General features: G+C 37.7%; 1 protein-coding gene across 2 annotated transcripts in view; it reads left to right on the top strand.

Annotated features, from left to right (window-relative positions):
* The window catches only part of LOC123871105 (cytospin-A-like), a 72,709-nt gene that overhangs the window by 883 nt on the left and 50,802 nt on the right, over positions 1 to 21,024 (top strand). Inside the window, exon 2 of one of the 2 annotated variants that reach the window (XM_045914684.1) lies at positions 10,188 to 10,404. The gene's annotated coding sequence lies outside the window, so the exon portion shown is untranslated. Of the gene's footprint in view, positions 1 to 10,187; positions 10,405 to 19,643; positions 20,045 to 21,024 lie in introns of those variants that run through there. The other variant, XM_045914685.1, reaches the window with a different exon arrangement.

The following is a 21,024-nucleotide window of genomic DNA, read 5'->3' as shown; positions in this document are numbered from 1 at the left end:
TTTCTGTATCTATCTAGTCAAATGTTTTTATAAGAAAGTCTTAAAATAATCTTAATTTAGGTAGAGAATTTTTATCTTCATGAGTTCTCTACCTAGGTTCTGTCCAGGTCCTTGAATTCTTAGTATCACTTTGTGAACTCTTCCAATTTTAAAGTTCCGTGCCAATACTTAAATACTTATGGCCACCAGGTAGGTACGCAGTACTTTCTTGACTGAAATTCCTCGAACACGTACGAAGCGATTTACTTCTTCTTTTCTAATCCGAACCGCTAGGATATGAAATGCACTTCCGGCATCAGTTTTCCCTTCCACTTATAATATGGGTACCTTCAAGTCAAGAGTGAATAGGCAACTTCTAGACAAGCGCGCTCCATCTTAGGCTGCATCATCACTTGGTAGCAGGTCTAATTGGAGCCAAGCGCTAGTCTATATAGTTAAAAAAAAATGAAATTAGAGTAGCTTCCTCGGGGTGTACAAATTACAGTGTGTTTCCTTAGCTTTCCACGTTTCTGCTTTAGAGCGAGGCAGTAGTAGATTATGTACATCGGAGTCTTGTCAGACCACTAGCTTAGTTCGCAGATATTTGTAAAGGGTTAATAAGGTTTTTGTTAGATTTAGGTTGTACATGTGTCTATTTAATTGGCCTGTTAAAGCTCTCACCAAGATGCATAGGTTTTTCCTACTAAGCGCCAGCACATAAGGGCTAGTATATGGCAATATTAAGTTTTTAACCAGCCTCCAGAAAAGAAGGGTCTCAACAATACGAGGCGCCTATTTTTATATCTTACAAAATGTTTCAAGGGTAAACAGGATCCGGATCAATACACTATTTTATTATTATGTATGTGACTGACGAGCTCGCATTCTCTGCTATCCAGTAACTGGCTTTACCAGTTTTTTTTCTCGCTATTATAAAGTATATTCGGCAATTTATTACTTGCTTGATGCTTGCTTGTAGTCCGTTTACTGGTTATGATATCGAAATCGATTAAACAAATTGGCTATCGATTGAATTTTAGGTGGGGTCATAATATTTCTTCTTTATGGCTCCATGTTGTGCGTGAATAGTTTTGTTAAATGTGTTGAAATAACAGAATTAAATAGGTTTTATTTCCAGTTGAAAGTTGGATGATTAGGCATAAGATGTCCATGAATCCAAGGAGAAACTTTTCCAGGTCATAACATCAAGAATAATAAATAACTCTGAAAAAAAGATTTTTTTTTGGGCCCAAATTCCCTCCCTGAGTTACACCCGTAATTTAACTATCTATAGGTACTCTATACACGGAAATAAGTTAGCATAGAGCTCTCTATAATTAGTCTTCTTACTAGACTTTTATATTACAAATATGTAAGTAAAGACGGAATTAGGTACAACAACGAAATCAATAATAGCTTATTAAAAACTAGCTGATGCCCGCGACTTCGTTCGCGATGGATGTAGGTTTTTTAAAATTCCCGTGGGAACTCTTTGATTTTCCGGGATAAAAAGTAGCCTATGTGCTAATCCAGGGTGTAATCTATCTCCATTCTAAATTTCAGCCCAATCCGTCCAGTAGTTTTTGCGTGAAGGAGTAACAAACATACACACACACACACACACACACACACACACACACACACACACACACACACACACACTCACACACATACAAACTTTCTCCTTTATAATATTAGCGTGATAATATTGCGAGCGAAGTGAGCGGGATTTAATAAAAAACTACATTCAACACTTAGTAGCTGTAGGCAAGAATGTCAGTTACCTGACTACTGATGTGTGTATATAGGGTTAACCTATAAACCTACCTAATCAATTTTTTTTAATACATAATTTTTAGACTTGCGCTTTTTTTTTACTTGGAAGGATAAAATGGAGCACGCTTGCTTTTTTATAGAAAGAAAACTAGGTCAGGAGATACTTCTAAATCTAATCTAACAACCTTATTAAATACCAGCCAGGTACCAATGCTTACGCTAGGCTAGGCTACGTCAGGGAAACCTTATACAGTACTATTGTATTGTACACAAAAGATTTACCCTACTTATAATGGACTTAACTCTTATGACGATGTTAAGTATATTATGTCTACATTACAATGTTGGTACCTATGTTTCCTGCAGTTAGGTACCTAAGCATTTACATTTTAGGACCTAGGTCAAGACCTCAAATAAATTGAAACAGTGGGTTTAAATAAAAAGAGCAAATCAGTATAATCGCCCAAATTTATTATATCACTTCACTAAATACACTAATACAAATCACTCATTTCTTTATTACTATTGTTACTTTGTTACTATTTATATAATTTACACTTGTTTACACAAATGGACATAGTTTCAGCTTACAATGCGTACGATAGAACAATAATACTATAAATGAGCTCGCATGGCTTTATATGGCGTTATCCCCACCGAAGGCATTCGGCAGTGGTGGCTGAGCTGCGTTCGGCTGTCAATGGCGCTGGCGTTGATTGGCTGTCATGGCGGCAGTAGGCTATGATTGGCCGTCTTGGCGGTTATTTGCTGTAACAGGCGGTGATTGGCCAGCTTGGCTTGACTCGGATAGTCTGGTTGGCGTTGGCGCGTTGCGATTGGCTGTGTGGCGTTACATTCGGCCGTCCTGAAACAATGAATTGCTCCCGCAATGGGAAAATGCTTGGTTAGCTTTCTGGTAGACAATAGCTCAACAAGGTCTTCGGTTTCAAGTTATTTATCGGAACAGTTAGCACTGTTGGATATAAGAGCCGTAGGCGCTGTGATATGGCTTTAAAGAGTCTGCTCAGGCATGTACAAGCTTCGTAGCCTCGAAACCCCTTAACACTTCGGGTTCTCTTAATGCCTACCAGCTTGGTTACGAAAATGAACCTGAGTAAATGCTATCAGTGTTTACTTCTATCGCAATGCTTGTGGGAACTTGCCACTAAATAACTAAATTCCTTTGTTATAATTAAATGAAATATTAATTTTGTCAGTTACATTATCTAGTCAGCTTTATCCTATCGCTTGCTATCCTTTACCGAGCATTTGCCTTGTTACACATAACCATCCCGAGTTCGCTAATTTTACATTTATAGTAACATGGCATCGTGACCTAGGTAAATACCAAATTATGGATATCACATTCATTAAGAGTATTGTCAGTAGTCCAAATAATATCAGTTAACAGTTTGTCCAATCATTTTATTCGCAGTTTCGCTAGGACCTGTGGCACAACGCATTTAACATAGTCTGGTTAGTGCTTGGCTTGGCTTGACTAGGGACTTGGCTCGTGGTAGTATCATGGAGGTCAAAACATACCTATTAATCAGTCGACACTCGGAAACTCAAAATGTCTACTAGTAAAAGCATTCTTATGGTCACTTTATAAGTTTACTAGGATGTCCAAATAAGGCAAATTATGTATAATATTCTACGAAACTGATCGTTTTTGGCTAATAACAAATTTTGCAAAAGCATCTGTAATAATCAAATTGTACCTACACTACTGATGAGCGATATCCTTTCGCTGTCTTACAAAATGGTTTTACAAAATGTGATCAGTATGAACTCTTCAAAATTCTAATCCAATGCTATTGGTTTGTGATCTAAACTGCAATCTTGCCTACTTTAAAACCACGACGAAACAAAAGAACATTATTTAATTTATAAATTATTATCGTTTTCAGTTGTACTATTTTTCCACGTTTTACTTTAGAGACATTTTTGAAAGAAAAACCGTCAACAGACTGGCTTGTAGAAAAGAAGTAAATAGCTTCTTGTGAAGCTGTGAATGCTATTACTCTGACTTGAAAAGGAATCTCACTTAAATCCTTGCAGGGAGATCTCTCAACGAGCAACGAGATGAAAGTACTCCTATCGAAAGTAAAACTTGGCTACCGAAAGTAAAACTTGGCTACCGAAAGTAAAACTGGGCTACCGAAAGTAAAACTTGGCTACCGAAAGTAAAACTTGGCTACCGAAAGTAAAACTTGGCTACCGAAAGTAAAACTGGGCTACCGAAAGTAAAACTTGGCTACCGAAAGTAAAACTTGGCTACCGAAAGTAAAACTTGGCTACCGAAAGTAAAACTTGGCTACCGAAAGTAAGACCTGGCTGTAGAAAGTAAGACCTGGCTGCAGAAAGTAAGACCTGGCTGCAGAAAGTAAGACCTGGCTGCAGAAAGTAAGACCTGGCTGCAGAAAGTAAGACCTGGCTGCAGAAAGTAAGACTTGGCTGCAGAAAGTAAGACCTGGCTGCAGAAAGTAAGATTTGGCTGCAGAAAGTAAGACTTGGCTGCAGAAAGTAAGACTTGGCTGCAGAAAGTAAGACTTGGCTGCAGAAAGTAAGACTTGGCTGCAGAAAGTAAGACTTGGCTACTTACTGTCTTCACTTTGGCATCTATGTATTTCCGAAAACAGTTCACGATTGAATTTAGGTAATACAGGATCATCAGTCAAATAACAGTTTTTTATTCCATTCCTATTCCCTACTATGTAAGCTACATGACCAGGCAGGCATACTAACACCAACTGAACTCAAGATATTATGTAAAACGTCAGTCTATCAGCTTAGTGAAAATTCTTACGGTACGTCCGGTCCACCTGACTAAAAATGAACGGCACAAAGCTAAATCATGGTTATAATTAAAAGTGCCACTTGAACTTTCTACTTACATTATGATTGGGCCGACAATCTTGAGGTAGAATGATGAAATTGACTCGATTGAAAGCTTGTTGGCAAAAGTACGTAACATACATGCTGCCTACAAGCACTACTTTTTTTACTAAAATAACAAAAGCATTATCAAAATCATAAGGATATCTAACTGGTAATAGTTATTATTACGTTTCCTCCAAGTGCCCGATTCTGCCTACATTACACTACCTATTTGTATTTACTCTTTTATACGCTGTGCCACTGGCTTGTATATTATACGAGACAGTTCCAAAGCCGTGAGTAAGATCTACTTACTATGCTCTCAATCATTCAAAGAATGTGATTTAAACTACAAGTTACAACACGTACAGACTTCATAAACACTAACTTTTAGTAAAAATAAAAGAACAGTCATACCATACAGCATAAACGCTTAACAGCGCTTATGTCACCCCAAATAGGCAACAATGCGGCGGCTTATAGATACCCATTGGCTGCAACCCTGCATCGTTAGTGCGCCACGATGTGGTGCCTCGCAGTGACGCGCTCGGCATCAGGCACACAGCACACAGCAAAGCATCAGTGGTGACCATCGTAGGCGATGACGTTTGCACTTCACGAACTCACCAAAAATTCCGAGAAAAGAAAGATAAGCACAATATTATTGTTTGACTACAAGTAGCTCCCAGTCGATTCATAAAGTACGTCTGCCCCTATTATGAAGATCTATATTCATATTATATAAAAATCATACAACCACATGAAAATCAATTTCACAAGAAACTCAAAAGTCAACGTCATAAAATAATTCAATTTTATATTCGAATTGCGATCGCCATGCTATATGCAAAACAGAGTTTGAGCACACTGAAAGTGTTTAGCAACCGATTCTGACGTAAATGATAATATTGTGCCAATAAAAATAATTTATAGGTACCCCACACGTACCCCCTGTTGTCTGTATGACTGCAGCGGGCATATCACCGACGACGCGAAAAATATAACCTTAAAGCTTTATAGTACCTTACACTGACTGACCCTTGTACAAATAAAAACACTAATAGCGTCAAAGCTTGTTTCTTAAAAACTACTGGCTGAGATTCGCGGGTAGTCTGAGAACTATTATTACCATCCGATATACTAGATTTTTTTTTAACTTATTGAATTACTTGTTAACTTATTCGTACCGGTAGCACTTTTATGGTCATAATTTCCGCATAGCAAATAGGTCTTGAAGGCACTAACACACTAAGTATGTTTTCTAGAATTAAACTGCAAATTCAAATTGCGGATATCTCAGCGAGATACAACGTGATAAGTGGATGGTTGAGCGGGCTTTTACCTAGTTCGATAAAAAGTTGACTAAATCAATTGGTTGCAATCTTAGCATTAGTATTTACCGCCTTTATTTCATCAGTTACATATATACAACACTTGTATTTTTGTTACGAAAACTATAAATAAAACAATACACACAAATATCACATTTACAAAAATTAAAACTAAAACTCGTTGAGCCAGTTACCTTGCCTTACCCAAAACTAGAACAGATTATGGCAGAGAACCCCTTACCTATGAAGGAGCTAAACTGTACAACAAAATACCTGCACACATGAAAAAATGTACACTCATTCAATCCATAGAAAACTGAATTAGCTGCTCACATTATGAGTAATCCGAATTACTTCAACAAATGCACTGATTGAGTACTTAATTAAATGGCGAATATTGTAAACTTTATTTTATTAGAATTAAGTTCTCATGTACTTAAATGACTTTTTTTTGTCTTTATGAGAATTAAACGTCTTTAAACCTAAACTTTTATTTAACGGTCAGATATGCCACAAATTACAGTTATATTTATCTTTAGCTATAACTCAAACCATTCACTATCCGCGAGCGTATAATGACCACCTATCATAACCCGCGTGCCCTAATACTAATTTCATAACCTCAAACAGGGTGTTAGCAATATTAACCTTTCACGGTCATCTCATCAGTAGAGGTTACAAACACGATCAACCTCATTACACTATGCATCAATATCATTAAAAACGGGATTAAAATTTGAAATGGAATAATGGATGGATCATACCTCAGTTATTACGCGTAGAAGTTGAGGGTAGGTTGCCATCGGGCGTAGAAACCATGCACGCTGCAGATGAATGTACCTCCGGTTCAAAACTCTTCTAAGGACCTTCCGGGCCCCAAAAGTGGACGATCTTCATTGTCGCTTGATTTTTACACGATGATTCGTTTCATCCTTGCGGATGAACAAAGTAGCCGGCATGTCTTTGCCGACTCGTTAATTGGCGCGATTATGCATCATAACTTTCTTTATTAATCCCACTTCTGAGATGAAACAGTGGGTTTAAATAAAAAGAGCAAATCAGTATAATCGCCCAAATTTATTATATCACTTCACTAAATACACTAATACAAATCACTCATTTCTTTATTACTATTGTTACTTTGTTACTATTTATATAATTTACACTTGTTTACACAAATGGACATAGTTTCAGCTTACAATGCGTACGATAGAACAATAATACTATAAATGAGCTCGCATGGCTTTATATGGCGTTATCCCCACCGAAGGCATTCGGCAGTGGTGGCTGAGCTGCGTTCGGCTGTCAATGGCGCTGGCGTTGATTGGCTGTCATGGCGGCAGTAGGCTATGATTGGCCGTCTTGGCGGTTATTTGCTGTAACAGGCGGTGATTGGCCAGCTTGGCTTGACTCGGATAGTCTGGTTGGCGTTGGCGCGTTGCGATTGGCTGTGTGGCGTTACAAAATATATAATTTACCTACTAATTTACCTACTAGTGTTTGCCCGCGACTTCGTCTGCGGTACATGTGTAATTTATAACTTATGTTACTTCTGAATAAGGTTGTTTTCTAATGGTGAAAGAATTATTAAAATCGGTTCAGTAGTTTCAGAGTTTATCGATTACAATAAACAAATCTTTCCTCTTTATAAATACTAGTAGGCCAATAATATAGGCCCCTAATAAGACCTAACGAAAAACACTCATTTCAGTATTTTCCGAATCAAATCTTGTAAATAATTTTTAAATACATGTGAAAAATTGCGGGACCAGCAGGACTCGAACATGCATCTTCTTGGAATCGCTCCCGATGCCTTGACCACAAGGCCACTGTCCGTCTCGCTGCCAGAGCCGAAATTCTTGATATGGATATTCACCCAGTCTTGAACGGAGAGTAGAGACGGACTGTAATTATTTAGAAATTTCCTTGAGTGTGGGTAAAACACTATCATAAAAAGTCAAATGTTGTAGTTTCATAATGGTCCTTTTAACTGGACCTACATCAATTGTCATTTTTGGAAAATCTAATGAAAAAAAACTGATAACGGTGTTGGGTAAGGGTGTGAGTTTAATAAGCAAACTGCCATAAACCTTCGATGGCCGTTTTCATCTTAGTTCGAATCATCACTAATTACTAAATGACACCGTAGTCAGGGGTAGCTTTTATCGTACCTACTGTAACAAACTCGACAAAGAACGTAACTATACACAATCTCATCTCAGTTGAAAGGACGATAACACACAGACAGACAACCGGACCTACACAATATCAATTTGGGGAAGTCTAATGAAATAGCTGAATTATCTATGAAACTAATTTTAGCCCAACTATCTATTAAGTAAACATTAACAACGTATTTTAAACAATTTAACGTACCTATTAAACAATTAAGGATTTAGCGAACAAAACGGCGCAATTATCCTTCTTTCCTCTTCCTTTTTTTTCTTCAATCCGGACGGTTTTAGCTTACTGCACAGTGCACTAGATAGAAATCTGAACTCATTTCCAAGCAAAACGGCCTTAAACTATACTAAAATTGACCAAATTCGAGATTTCGATCAAAACGGTATAATTACAGTGTATACAGTATCAAAAGCTTTTTTCAGCTGTCAAGTTTTTTGCTACTGTAAAATTTTATTTTATGCAATTACATCGTTCTTTTCGTCAGCTGCTCAATGTTTAGCCATTTCCTTGGAAGAGCTCCTTAACTTTAAGGTGCACGCGACGGTTCTGCCCGCGAAATTCTTTGGTTTAGTTGCGCCAACGGCAGTATCATCCTCAAAGGTTTGTATAAAAATCTTTACTTGAAAACGTCCAGTTTAAGAAATTAGCTATAGTATCGACTCATTTGTGAGTAACTCATGTCAAACTCATTATTTTGACTAATTTCTTAAACTGAACACTTTCAAGTAAAGATTTTTATGTAATCCTGTGAAGATGATACTGCCACTGTCGGAATAGAATGCTATAAGCCTACTTTGTCGTATTGATTTACAAATTGCGAAAAACCAAATTAAATTTGAATTTCGCGGGCAGACCCGTCTCATGCACCTTAACGATGATGTTAAAAACAAACATAAACAACTCGCAGGTTGTGAAAGTTTATTCGCGACGGTGTTTTAGTTTTTCCTCCACTTAACCTCAGTAGCTCGATTTCTTTTGTTATCGCTCATTATTGTGTGGGGTGACAAGTCAATTATGAGGTTTGTAGAGACTTCCTGATTGTAATTTCACAGCTTTGAAGCTGTAAATGTCCCGACTGTTGTACTAGATCTCTTTTCCACGTACATGCAAATTGCGAACTGTGAAACTGACTCTCTGCGACGGTGTTCCCACTAGTGCTCTAAACCTTCTTGAGTTAGGTTTTTCACTCGTACCTGTCATAATTTTGTCAGTTTATGGTACCAAGGTCCTGTGGACAGCTATGAAATTCAAAAAATTCAAAATTCAAAATATTTTTATTCAATTAAACTTTTACAGGTGCTTTTGAATCGTCAAAATAATCTACCACTGGTTCGGAATGCCGTTCCTACGGAGAAGAACCAGTAAGAAACTCGGCGGTTGCTCTTTTCAAGTATTCAATTTACAACAATATGCCATACTGTGCGCCTCATACGCATATCAGCGAGAAGCTACATATTTACCTTTTAAGTCAGTTAATAAAACTAATAATTACCACTGATTAGATACTATTACAAATCACGATGAATAATTTCCTGCAATATGTTAAGTGCAAAAAAAAATCGGGAGTGTCTTACTTTTTCACAGGGCTTGGTCACCCTACAAATAGAAAACACCATTGCAGTTAGAGCGTTACAGAACATAGAAATTCTAAATAACCACAGTACGAAGTTAGATTACAGAAAAACATACGAGTACGTACAAGTATAAACCGCGGATTTTAATCAAATCAGAGAGTAGAAACATATTTAAATTATTTACTTACCTATTTCATATGCGGAAAAGAACCTACTTAAAGATTGTGAGAGTAACGATTAACTTTCCTACTTAATAGGCACTTAACTAGTATATTTTGATAACTTAACTACCTAGAACCAGACTGACTTTTGGGCGTCGGGCGTGCATAAAATATTAATTTAGAAAATTCTCAAATGGATTAGATATGTGCCTATCAGTTTTGCATAGATCTACCTATTCGTAATTAATTAATTTAGGTAGTTAAGTACTGTACTTTAAGCAGTTAATAAAAATAATTTACAGGCAATAGAAACTGAACTTTTCTCGTTGAACTGTACCAACATATAGCTATACTTAGATAGTTACTATACAACTTTTCTAATAAAATAAAGTGTGATTGTTTCCCAAAGATTTAGACTGTGATCTGTGATATAAAGTGATATAAACTGTGTCTTATATTGTTTGCATTGGATTTTGCGGTGTGAGTTGAACGAGAGAAAAATGGAACTATCAAACATGGGTAAGTTTTCATTGTTTTTTTTTTTTAAATAAGTAGCTAGTTACTAGACTTGCGCCAATTTAGAGGTCATAAATTCCCATAACTATTCAGCCGGCCGGAACTCGAACTCAGGACCTGTCTAGACAAGCAATTTTGGGAAACTTTGTCCACTATGATGTCTTTCTGAAGGGTTTTTACAATGTGAGGGAGCCTTAAAGGAGCACATAGGCGGGCTAGATTTTGAAATATTTCTAGATGTGCCACCGTAGATCTGTAGTGAGAAATCATCATTACCATCATCATTTCTGATTAAGCACTGGTTTCCTCTCAGAATGAGACGGGCTTAGGCCATAGCCCATCACGCTGGCCAAAGGCGGATTTTTAGACTTCGCACATCTTTGAGAACATTATGGGGAGCATGAGCAAAGCAAATAAATATTTTCCAAATAAGTAGGTACTTTAATAAATAAATCGTGTAGGTATTTGTTACAAACTTACAGTATGATGACAAAATTTAGTGAATAGGTAAACTTATGTAACATTTCATGTATAAGTATATTCCAAATCCAGTGACGACTGTCTTGAATGGTAAGTTGTTAGGTGGGTGAGAGGCATTTTTTATCAAGGATCGTTACGTCCCCCTAACTATCCATATTATATCCCCGTCTAATAGGAAAGAGCAGGATTTTCCCAACTGTCGAAGGGTTTTTGTTTCTGGATTGTAGTCGTCAGCATTTCTTTAAGCAAGATGCAATTTTTATAGCCCGTTTGCATCCACGCAGTATCAGTGCAATATAAATGTATGTAAAGGTGCCAGTATGCGTTGGCGGTGCATTCGGGTCATACACGTGGGCCAGGCCGGTTTGTTCAATGTTTAGCAATAAGCTTCAATCATAAATTATATTATTGCTGATAAGTAAATAAAATAAATAAAATAAGATAATATTTTATATCAGACCATCTTATACGTACAAAACAGTCCATATAGAAAGTTAGTGTGTTAGTAACAATACCTACTTCCTGATAATTATGTTAGTACAAATAACCGTACAAGAAAGAATACTAGATAAACCATCACTTTCCATAATAATTTGAATCTATAAGTAATATGTAAAAGTGCGTCTGTCTGTTTATCTCCTATAGCTTTTCACGGCCCATCTATTTAACCGAATTTGATTATGTACTTCCCTACAGACAGACATAGCTTGCATATAACTAGCCACGGTCGATATGTGTCTACCTAGATACAAAATGATACATAAGTTTGTACCTATCAATTGCTGGGTAGTGGTACCTATGTAATAATGTCATAGGTAGGTATTTCCACGCCCATGCGTGGGCGACGGAAAATTAGAATTTACGGATGCAAAATATGTCATTTAATGAATATTATAATTTTGCGATATAGCTTGGTACCTACCAACTACTTATATACCTTCTGGATTACCTTGCTCAGACGTAGGTTACTGTTGAATATTTAAATATCTTCCTATGAGTTCATTCCAAAAATAAAATTGTACCTGGTGACCACATATAACCCATAAGGTCTTTCTACCATCGTACTGCCAGGCATCGTCAAGGTCTGCATCCATACGTAGTCGAAATTCCTCGAACACGTACGAAGCGATTTGCTTCCTCTTTTCTAATCCGAACCGCAAGGATATGGAACGCCCTTCCGCCATCAGTTTTCCCTTCCACCTATAATATGGGTACCATCAAGTCAAGAGTGAATAGGCAACTTTTAGGCAAGCGCGCTAGGCTGCATCATCACTTGCTAGTAGGTCTGATTGCAGCCAAGCGCTTATCTATATAATTAAAAAAAAAAAGTGGGCAGGCCATGTCTTCTGTGAAGCACGATTCGATGGTCGTTAGAGCCATGGATTATTTTGTAATTTTAATTTTCCGCCAGAGAGCTATAACTACTTAATTAGCATTAATATGACCTTTCATATCAATAATTATTATGCATGCTGTCAAATTCTAATTATTTAATTAGTATTTGATAGCACGCACCTCCAACCTCAAACCGAACTACTTACTTACATGATTTACCAACCTGGGCAGATAGTAGAAGTTGTAGTCTTCTGGTATCTGGCTAATTCTTCTAGTCTCTGGTAGTAGGTAGTTAGTTGTAATAGCTTGTAGTAGTTTACACTAGTTATAATTAATGTGGGAAGAGATCCATTGATATTCCGCTTGATTCATAAAAACAAGTTCAAGGGAATCCGTTCTAAATGTTATCAAGTGCGAATTTTATTACGTAAACGAGCATGAGTAAGTTGGTGGCAAAATACCAAAAGGACGAACCCTGGCATAGGTACAAAGCCATTTGAAATAGTTTTTGCCGAAAGGTTGCATGCTACCTATGGTTAGTTGAGAAACTCTGTAGCTGCTTATTATTGTATTAATTAGAAGGGTTAATACCTTAGGGTTTATCCAAACAAACGTAATGTGGTTACATATGAGTAAAAAGTCCTTACACTGTGGGGTGCTGTGTGGTTTTGGAAAATTTCGTTAAACATAATATGTACTTATCTTTTTATTTTTGATCCCGGAAAATCAAAGAATCCACACGGGATTCTTAAAGGCTCATCCGTAATTTTTATGAAAGGTACTGAGATACCTTGCAACCCAGGGATGGACATAGGCTACATTTTGTCCCGGAAAATCATAGAGTTCCGCCGGATTTTTTAAATAGGTACTTCATTTCACGCGGCCATCACTTATTTAAACCAGAGATAGTTTGCATCCCGTATATGGATATAGGCTATTTTTTATCCCTGAAAATCAAAGGGTTCCCGCAGGATTTTTGAAAATCCCTAAATCCAGGCAGATGAAGTCGCGGGCATCTAGTATATAGTAATGATATTAATATCATGTGCAAGGCAAAGGGATTTAGTATCTGTGTTAGGGTCGGCAGCCTGTTGCCCAAGGTTGTTCTGTAATGAACGGAGCAGCTCGCCAGCCAAGGTGGCTGTGGGCGGATGTTGTAACTCATATTGTTATCCTTTAAGTGTGATTGCGTTGCACGGTGCTTGCGAGACTGATGCAGAGAGAATAGAGTGGGTGAAGACAAAATGATAATCAAATATAGATACTTTTGTACGAGTGGTGTCTGTATGCTCGAACTTTAAAATAGGGAAATTTTCCCTCCGAGCGGTGTTGTGTTCGTGGCGCCAGCTGGGCCAACGGTTGTACCTTGAAACTTCTATATAATATAATGGGTACAATTTAAATGCTCACCAAAATAATTTTTAGACCCTATAATATAATATAATTAATATAATAATTAGTGTAGATTTCAGAAAACTTTGTTAGTGCGATTCAGATTTGCGTGTTCCACTTTGACTTAGCTGATGAATGTACCCGTGCTGCCATCTAGTGTCAGCGTCGTGAGTTCTCAGACTTGGGTTCGTGTATCCAGTGGTTGTTGATTGATTTAGTTCTACGTAGTTATGAGTGAGAAGCGCCATCTGCTTGCAACGGTGGTGACCGCCATACACTACGTGCATAGTCGTAATAGCCTAGTGGTTATTTAACGTCCGTCTCCTCTTCGGAAGGCCAGTGGTACAATCCCAAGCTTGCATCTCTAACTTTGGGAGTTATATGCGTTTTATAAATAAATAAATAAAATAAAAATAAAATCGTTTTATTGCAGGTTAGGGACCCATATAAACAGTAAAAAATACAAAATATAATATAAAAATTAAAATAGTTTAAAACGAAATAGTTAGTCATTTTACGTTAGGGATCTGGTGTACCCGTAGCCAGTGTTTATAGAACACATTGTCAGGGGACGCCTGAGCGACGACTTTAAGCATCTTATTTTTAGAATTGCGGACTGTTTCCCAGAAACCCGCAATTCTATTTCGTATAATGGCGTAGTAGTCCGGGACTCCAGCATCGGCGAACATGCCCGACGCACTACAATACCTTGGCATTTTTAATAAAATGCGAAGGGCATCATTATACTGTACCCTGAGGATGTTAAAAGATCTTTTGGTGTAATTGATCCATAGTTGTGAAGTATAAAAACTCATACAATAAGCTTTAAACAATGTAACTTTAACATCCTCAGAGCACCGAGCAAATCGGCGAGCGAGCATGTTGCACCGTATTGCCAGTGACCTTCGCTCTCGTTCTATATCAAAATCGTCGCTCAGGGATCCCGTTAACATGTGTCCGAGATACCTGAACTGTTGCACAACCTGAACTGGTGTTCCATCTAACAAAACTGGTGGTATCCTCTCCGGGCCTTTACCAGCTCTAAAAATCAACATTTCTGATTTGCGTACATTGTATTTTAATCCATGTCTCAAGGCGTAACCTTCGCAGATCGATACTAATTTACGGAGACCGTTTATTGAGGGGCTAAGCAGCACCATGTCATCGGCGTAACTTAAGTTGTTAAAACAAACTCCGTCAATATGACAACCGATGCCAGTACCACTTAGCTCCTCAATCAGGTCATCAACGTATAGATTGAACAGGTCCGGAGAGGTTAAACCGCCCTGACGTACACCACACTCTAGTCTAAACTCACTAGAGTCTGTGTCGCCCCAACGCACAATGTTCGTTTGGTTCTCATACCAGTATCTCATCAGCCCGACAATACTGCTATGTACATTTGAGTCGCGCATTTTTCTCCATAATATATTATAATTAACAAGATCAAATGCGCGAGTCAGATCCAAGAAACACGCATACACCGATGTATCACGACTTTTATAGTAATTTACGACGTGCTTCAGAGACAGAATTGCCGAGTCTGTAGAGAGACCGGGACGAAAACCAAACTGAGCATCACTAATCTGTACATTCTTCATCAGTTCAGGCTGCAACAACCGCTCAAGTACCTTGCCGGCAATTGTCCCCAGCGAAATGGGCCTATAGTTAGCTATACTGGACATATCGCCCGTCTTGTTTTTTGGCACAGGAACTACTACCGTCTTTAACATATCTGCAGGAAGATAACCATGTTTAATGCACATATTAAAGAGCGTTGACAAGGCCTCATACAATTTGCTTCCAGCGTATAACATGTGCTCAACACTCAGACCATCATGGCCTGGTGATTTACCACGTTTCATATCTTTAATCGTTCGGAATATATCAGTTGGACTAAAGTGTACTGTTTTAGGTGATGGTGACAATGGCTGAGAGTGGAGCACATGTGCAACGTCTAATGGTTTCACGGAGAAATGTTTTGCAAACATGTTGGCTATCTCCCTGCTGTCCTGTACGTTACTGACACTCACTGGCCTACTTTCTTTTTTATTTAATGATTTAGTCGCTTTCCAAAACTGTGTAAAATTTTTGTCAGCTCTATGCGTCGCTAAAATGTCCATTTTTATAGCTTCCTCATTATTCTGGCACCATTTTAATTTCTTTTTAAATATAGCACGAGTCTTTGTCATGTCATTATATATTTCTCCACTACTGGGCTTACCACAGTCTATCCAAAACTTAAAACACAGTCTTGCAGTTTGATAATACTCTTTTACGTGATGATTCCAGCCAACTAGTTGTTTTTTATGGCGGAATTTGTGTACACCAGATCCCGAATATTTACTATTAATAGCTGCATATTTTAAAATACCAATAACATCATTGTAAAAATTATTAATAAAATCTAAAACATCGTTAGAACTATCTAAGTCGTTTGTATCACAGTGACTAGATTCGAGTAACTTATTAAAATTTTCAGTACATAAATTAGTATACATATTTATTTCATCTGCATTTCTCTGTCCCCATCTTATGTCTTTATGTAAGTTATCATTATTACACTCCTTATTATCTACTTTTTTAGTCATTAGCTTAATATCACAGTTAACAAATAGTGGGAAGTGGTCAGACCAACTAACACCATTATCCACACACACACACACAACTGTATTTTTTGCCGCAATAGTTGTCAGGCAATGATCCAACCACTTGGTCGTTCCATGGGACTCACTTAGGAAGGAAAACGTTCCAGAGTCTGCTCCTAATACATCTATATCTGCACAAACCCAAGTCTGCTCCTCACAGAATGACAGCATCTCTTTGCCGAATCTAGCTGAGGGGTGTGCATTGTAGTCACCAAGCATAAATACGGTCTCAATCCCACATTCTTCAATCACCGCACTCATCCTGCCAAGAATGTCCGTGAACTCTGGCAAATTATCTTCTATATCAACAGGCATATATACGTTGAAGAGTAATAAATGGCGATCCACAGAACTAATTTTGACCGCCGCCAACCTATCACTCTCACAATCCACTACGGTCACATTATCAAAAAGAGACTTACGCCACATGATAGTTAAACCTCCATAGGGACGTCCGCGCAATATCCCAGCTGAGGAGTCCACGGATGATTTCGAAAATGATGCGAAACTATCATCTATTTGATGTACAAAGTTGAGGTCGTGCTGGAGAAGCCACGTTTCCTGAAGAGCGATAATATCAGCGGTTTTACAAATTTTTCTTACGGCATCTATGGAACGCTTAATGCTTTTACAATTAAGCGAAGCCATACGGATTATGTTAGTTTGTAGATCATTAGACTGTACTGGCATTATCGATTGTATTTGGTGGCGTTCTTCGTGTATCGTTCTTTGTACCGTCTATATACCAACCCAGCAGGCCAAAACTTGCCATCCAAAAAGATGTCAAGTTTTCGGGTAGGTATCGTAACTTTAAAAGAGTTAAAGGATGTTTCGTTTCTCTGTTTGAGTTGCTCGACACTTATGCATTCCTCACCCATGTCAGCAATGTGCTCTAAAATATTATCCACAGAAACCGATTTCTGGGCACGAGAAATATATATGGAGCACTGGGTATCCGCTACTTGAATTTTACACTGCGTGTCTGAGGTTCCTCGCATATTTCTTAATTTGCGCGTCTTAAATTTATTCACTACAACCGTAAATGACGCATTTTTATCATCCGGCATTGTTTCGTTATAACTCGATGCAGGTCTCGCTATGACAGGCTCAGCGTCAGCTGATACGCTGGATTGACCCGAAGTTACACGAGCCATTCGTGCGCTATTTGCTTGGCGCGGTCGAGCCGTTTTGAATACGATGTCACGGTAGGTAGGCGTATGCGCCACTTCGGTGCAAGGCGCGTGTGTGCGTGCAGGCGGTGGTACTGCCACAAGCGGAAGCGATTTCGACGGTGATGTTGAACTTACTCTCTTATGAACGTTATTACGATAGTTTGGGGTAATCGAGCTCCGTGCTGTTGTCGCAAGAGTAGGTTCCTGTGCACTCACAAGGGATGGTGGGGTCAAAGGTATTAATGAAGAATTCCTCTTCTTAGGAGTCGTCATATTTAACTTTTGTATTTGTTCAACAACGGAGTTGCGTATCTCAGCAAGCTCCGCACTCATTTTCGTCTGAAATTCTGAGAGTTCGTTCTTCATACCCGTCATATCCTTCAAAAGTCGCGTGACATCAACGTGGTCAAATGAAACCGGTGGCAACCGATTGATGTCTTTGGCAACAAAATTAGGCTGCGCGTCGGGGTCCACTTCTTTTAGTAATCTAATAACGTCCTTGATATTGCGTTTTTTCTTGTCTTCTCCTTTGCGCTGCACATGTCTCACTTTATCACCGCACGAGTTATACAAAATACTTTTTCCAGCTTCAATTTCTGCGTCCGTAAAGTTGGTACTACAAATTTGGGTGATGCTTTTAAACAATTAAATAATTTATTTGCTTAACCAGCGAGAAACTTGCAAAGACTTGACTTAAAAAGAGCAACCGCCGAGTTTCTTGCTGGTTCTTCTCGGTAGGAACGGCATTCCGAACCAGTGGTATATTATTTTGACGATTCAAAAGCACTTGTAAAAGTTTATTTGAATAAAAGTACTTACTTTGAATTTGAATTTGAGTGAAGGAAAACATCGTGAGAAAACCTGCATGCCTGAGAGTACTCCATAATGTTATCAAAGGTGTCTGGAATCTGTCAATCCGCCTGTGCAATCTCAAACTACTGGATCGCGCTGGGCATGTAGATATAATAATATATTATGAGGGCTATTATGACGTAGGCATCCGCTAAGAAAGCATTTTCGAAAATTCAACCCAAGGGGTAAATGTTAATTAATAAGGTATTCAATACAACGGGTAAAATAGGGGTTTTAAAGTGTAGTCTACGTGCACGAAGTCACGGGCATAAGCTAGTTTCCTAACAAGTGTAATGGAAAGGTTCGATATTAAGTATTATTGAAATCTTATTTTATTAAAATTATTAATCGATTTTTATAGGTACCCAAAAAAGGAAAATTGCAGATAAACATATTATATACCTATAAGTATTTAATATACATAAATTGAGGTCACATTCATAAATCTGCAATAAAATAAAAAGCGGATATTTTCGCACAATGCCAATTACCAAAGATGTAAAACCACAAGGATTGGGTGATAAACCATCCGATTTCAAGGTGGTGGAAATCGGAAGAGATAGTTGTAACTGTTGTAAGAGAAGACTTTCAATTTTAGGTGCTTACTTCCCGGAGTCTGTAGGTTAAATAAGTAATAAAATGTTTTTTTTTTTGCTTAAAAGATTGAGCGAAAAATAATAGGCTATAAAATAAATGTCATGCTAATCAAGATTTTACGCCAATCCTGATCGCAAATACCTACTTGAATTTCACAAATTAGCCAGTAAAACTATGACCGAAAGTCTGAAGGAAATCAGGTATCAGGTTAAATGAATTATTCCTATAGAGCAGCGCTCACAAAGCAAAATATGGGCTTTAATTTTAAACCGACTTCAAAAAAAAGAGGTTTTCTAGTCGATTGTTTGTTTTTTGTTTGGTAGGTCATACTTCCGAGGTGACTGATCCGATGACTATCCTCTGAGATAGAGAACAGAACTTTTCAATGGATAAGAGTAAATTGCTCGCGATCCGTGTAATGGCTTAGTAAACAGTTGTTTTTTACCAGGTAGATACAGTGGGCCACTAAAAGTTCTGAAATAAAAAAAATTCAAACAAAAAACCGACTTCAGTAATGAACAGAACAAGTAAATAAAAGTAGACTTAGGTACCAACTCGTACTTACTAATAAAATGCTTTTAAACTTTTTATTTCTTAAATTACAAAACGTAAAATTGAACGGGCGTGAAAAAAGTTTATTGCAAATTCAAACAAGGTTACTAAACAGTCCAAAATTATATTATTTGTAAAATTATATGCTTATCACACCCACTTTGGCGGGCATCGTTGACGCAAGCGTTTGCATTTCCCGCCAGTGAGGTGACAGCAAGTGCGCGCGAAACGCGAAACGCATGCGCAGATTTAAAAAAAAAAACAGATAAAAAAGTAACCGTAAAACGTTCTAAAACATAAAACCTTATTTAGGTGATTAAACTGCGTTCAGTAATCGGCTGCCGCTCAGTAATATGATACTGTGAATCAGTTTTTTTATCTCGAGAGCCTTTTGATAAGAGGCTTAGAGTGTATAGGAATTTAATTCAGTACGTAAAAATCCTGTGCAGACTATTTCGTGTGTTGTTTTTTTTTTAAATTTCGTTCAATAATTCGTTTAAAATCCAATAATTTATTGGTGGTTGTATATTTTTTTATAATCGTGTTGAATAAATTGGTGCTATTTATTAATCGTAAAGTTAAACTCCAAATTGGTATTTGGAGTTTAACAAGGAGGTTAGTGTCCTTGATTTTTGTTTCCTTTAGCTGTAACGGTTTAACGGAGTTTTAAAATAATAATGACGTTATCTTGATGAATATTAAATGTGATTTGTTAGCAGAATTTATGTGATACATTCTACACTAGCTAGTACGCCCTGGGTTTGTACGGATAGTCATGTACACAGTTCCTACTACCATATTTTATGGTCTATGGGATTGGGACCCATCTACCAATGACACTATCGATTGGTGAAAACTGAAAAATCCGAAAAATCTGTTTAGTAATGCTTTAAAAAAACGGATACATTTGTTTTAAGAACTATAAGTAACTAGAGGATGCCCGCGGCTTCGCCCGCGTGGATTTTGGTTTTTGTTAAATCTCGTAGGAACTCTTTGATTTTCCGGGATAAAAAGTAGCCTATGTCTTTCCCCGGTATGTATCCCAGTTCTGTACTTTTCATAAAAATCGGTTCAGCGGTTGGGCCGTGAAAACGTAGCAGACAGACAGACAGACAGACACACTTTCACATTTATAATATTAGTATGGATAGAGTAGTATAGGTACATATTCTTTTTGATAGATACTGCTAGACGATTTTTATTACTTTCCTTAGAACAGCGGCGTGCAGGTCATAGAGCCATCAAAGCACTGCTGAGCCTAGTTAAAATAGCTCAATATTTTTTATTATGATCTGAGACCTAGGTACGTTTTACTCATACCTAACCCGTGCTTCAAACTCTGGGCACAACACTCTTAAGATCATTGGGTATTTTTGCTCAGCTTTGTCTTAGTTGATCTTAAGACCTGAATTCTAGCCCAATAAATATCTAGGCTAAGTCCTAGGTGCGCCAAGGAGGCCATGTTAGCATAGTAGAGCTCGGTTTAGAATCCTAATGTTTAGGAAACACTTGTCTAGGGTTTATTATCCTCATATCCTATTCTAATACGTTTGTTTGTAAATAATAGAAAACACACTAGCAAAAAAAATATTCTA

Source organism: Maniola jurtina, chromosome 13 (assembly GCF_905333055.1).
Source record: "Maniola jurtina chromosome 13, ilManJurt1.1, whole genome shotgun sequence".
Classification (NCBI taxonomy): Eukaryota; Metazoa; Arthropoda; class Insecta; order Lepidoptera; family Nymphalidae; genus Maniola; species Maniola jurtina.
Note: the sequence above shows the minus strand (reverse complement) of the source record. Positions and strands in the feature narration are given on the sequence as shown.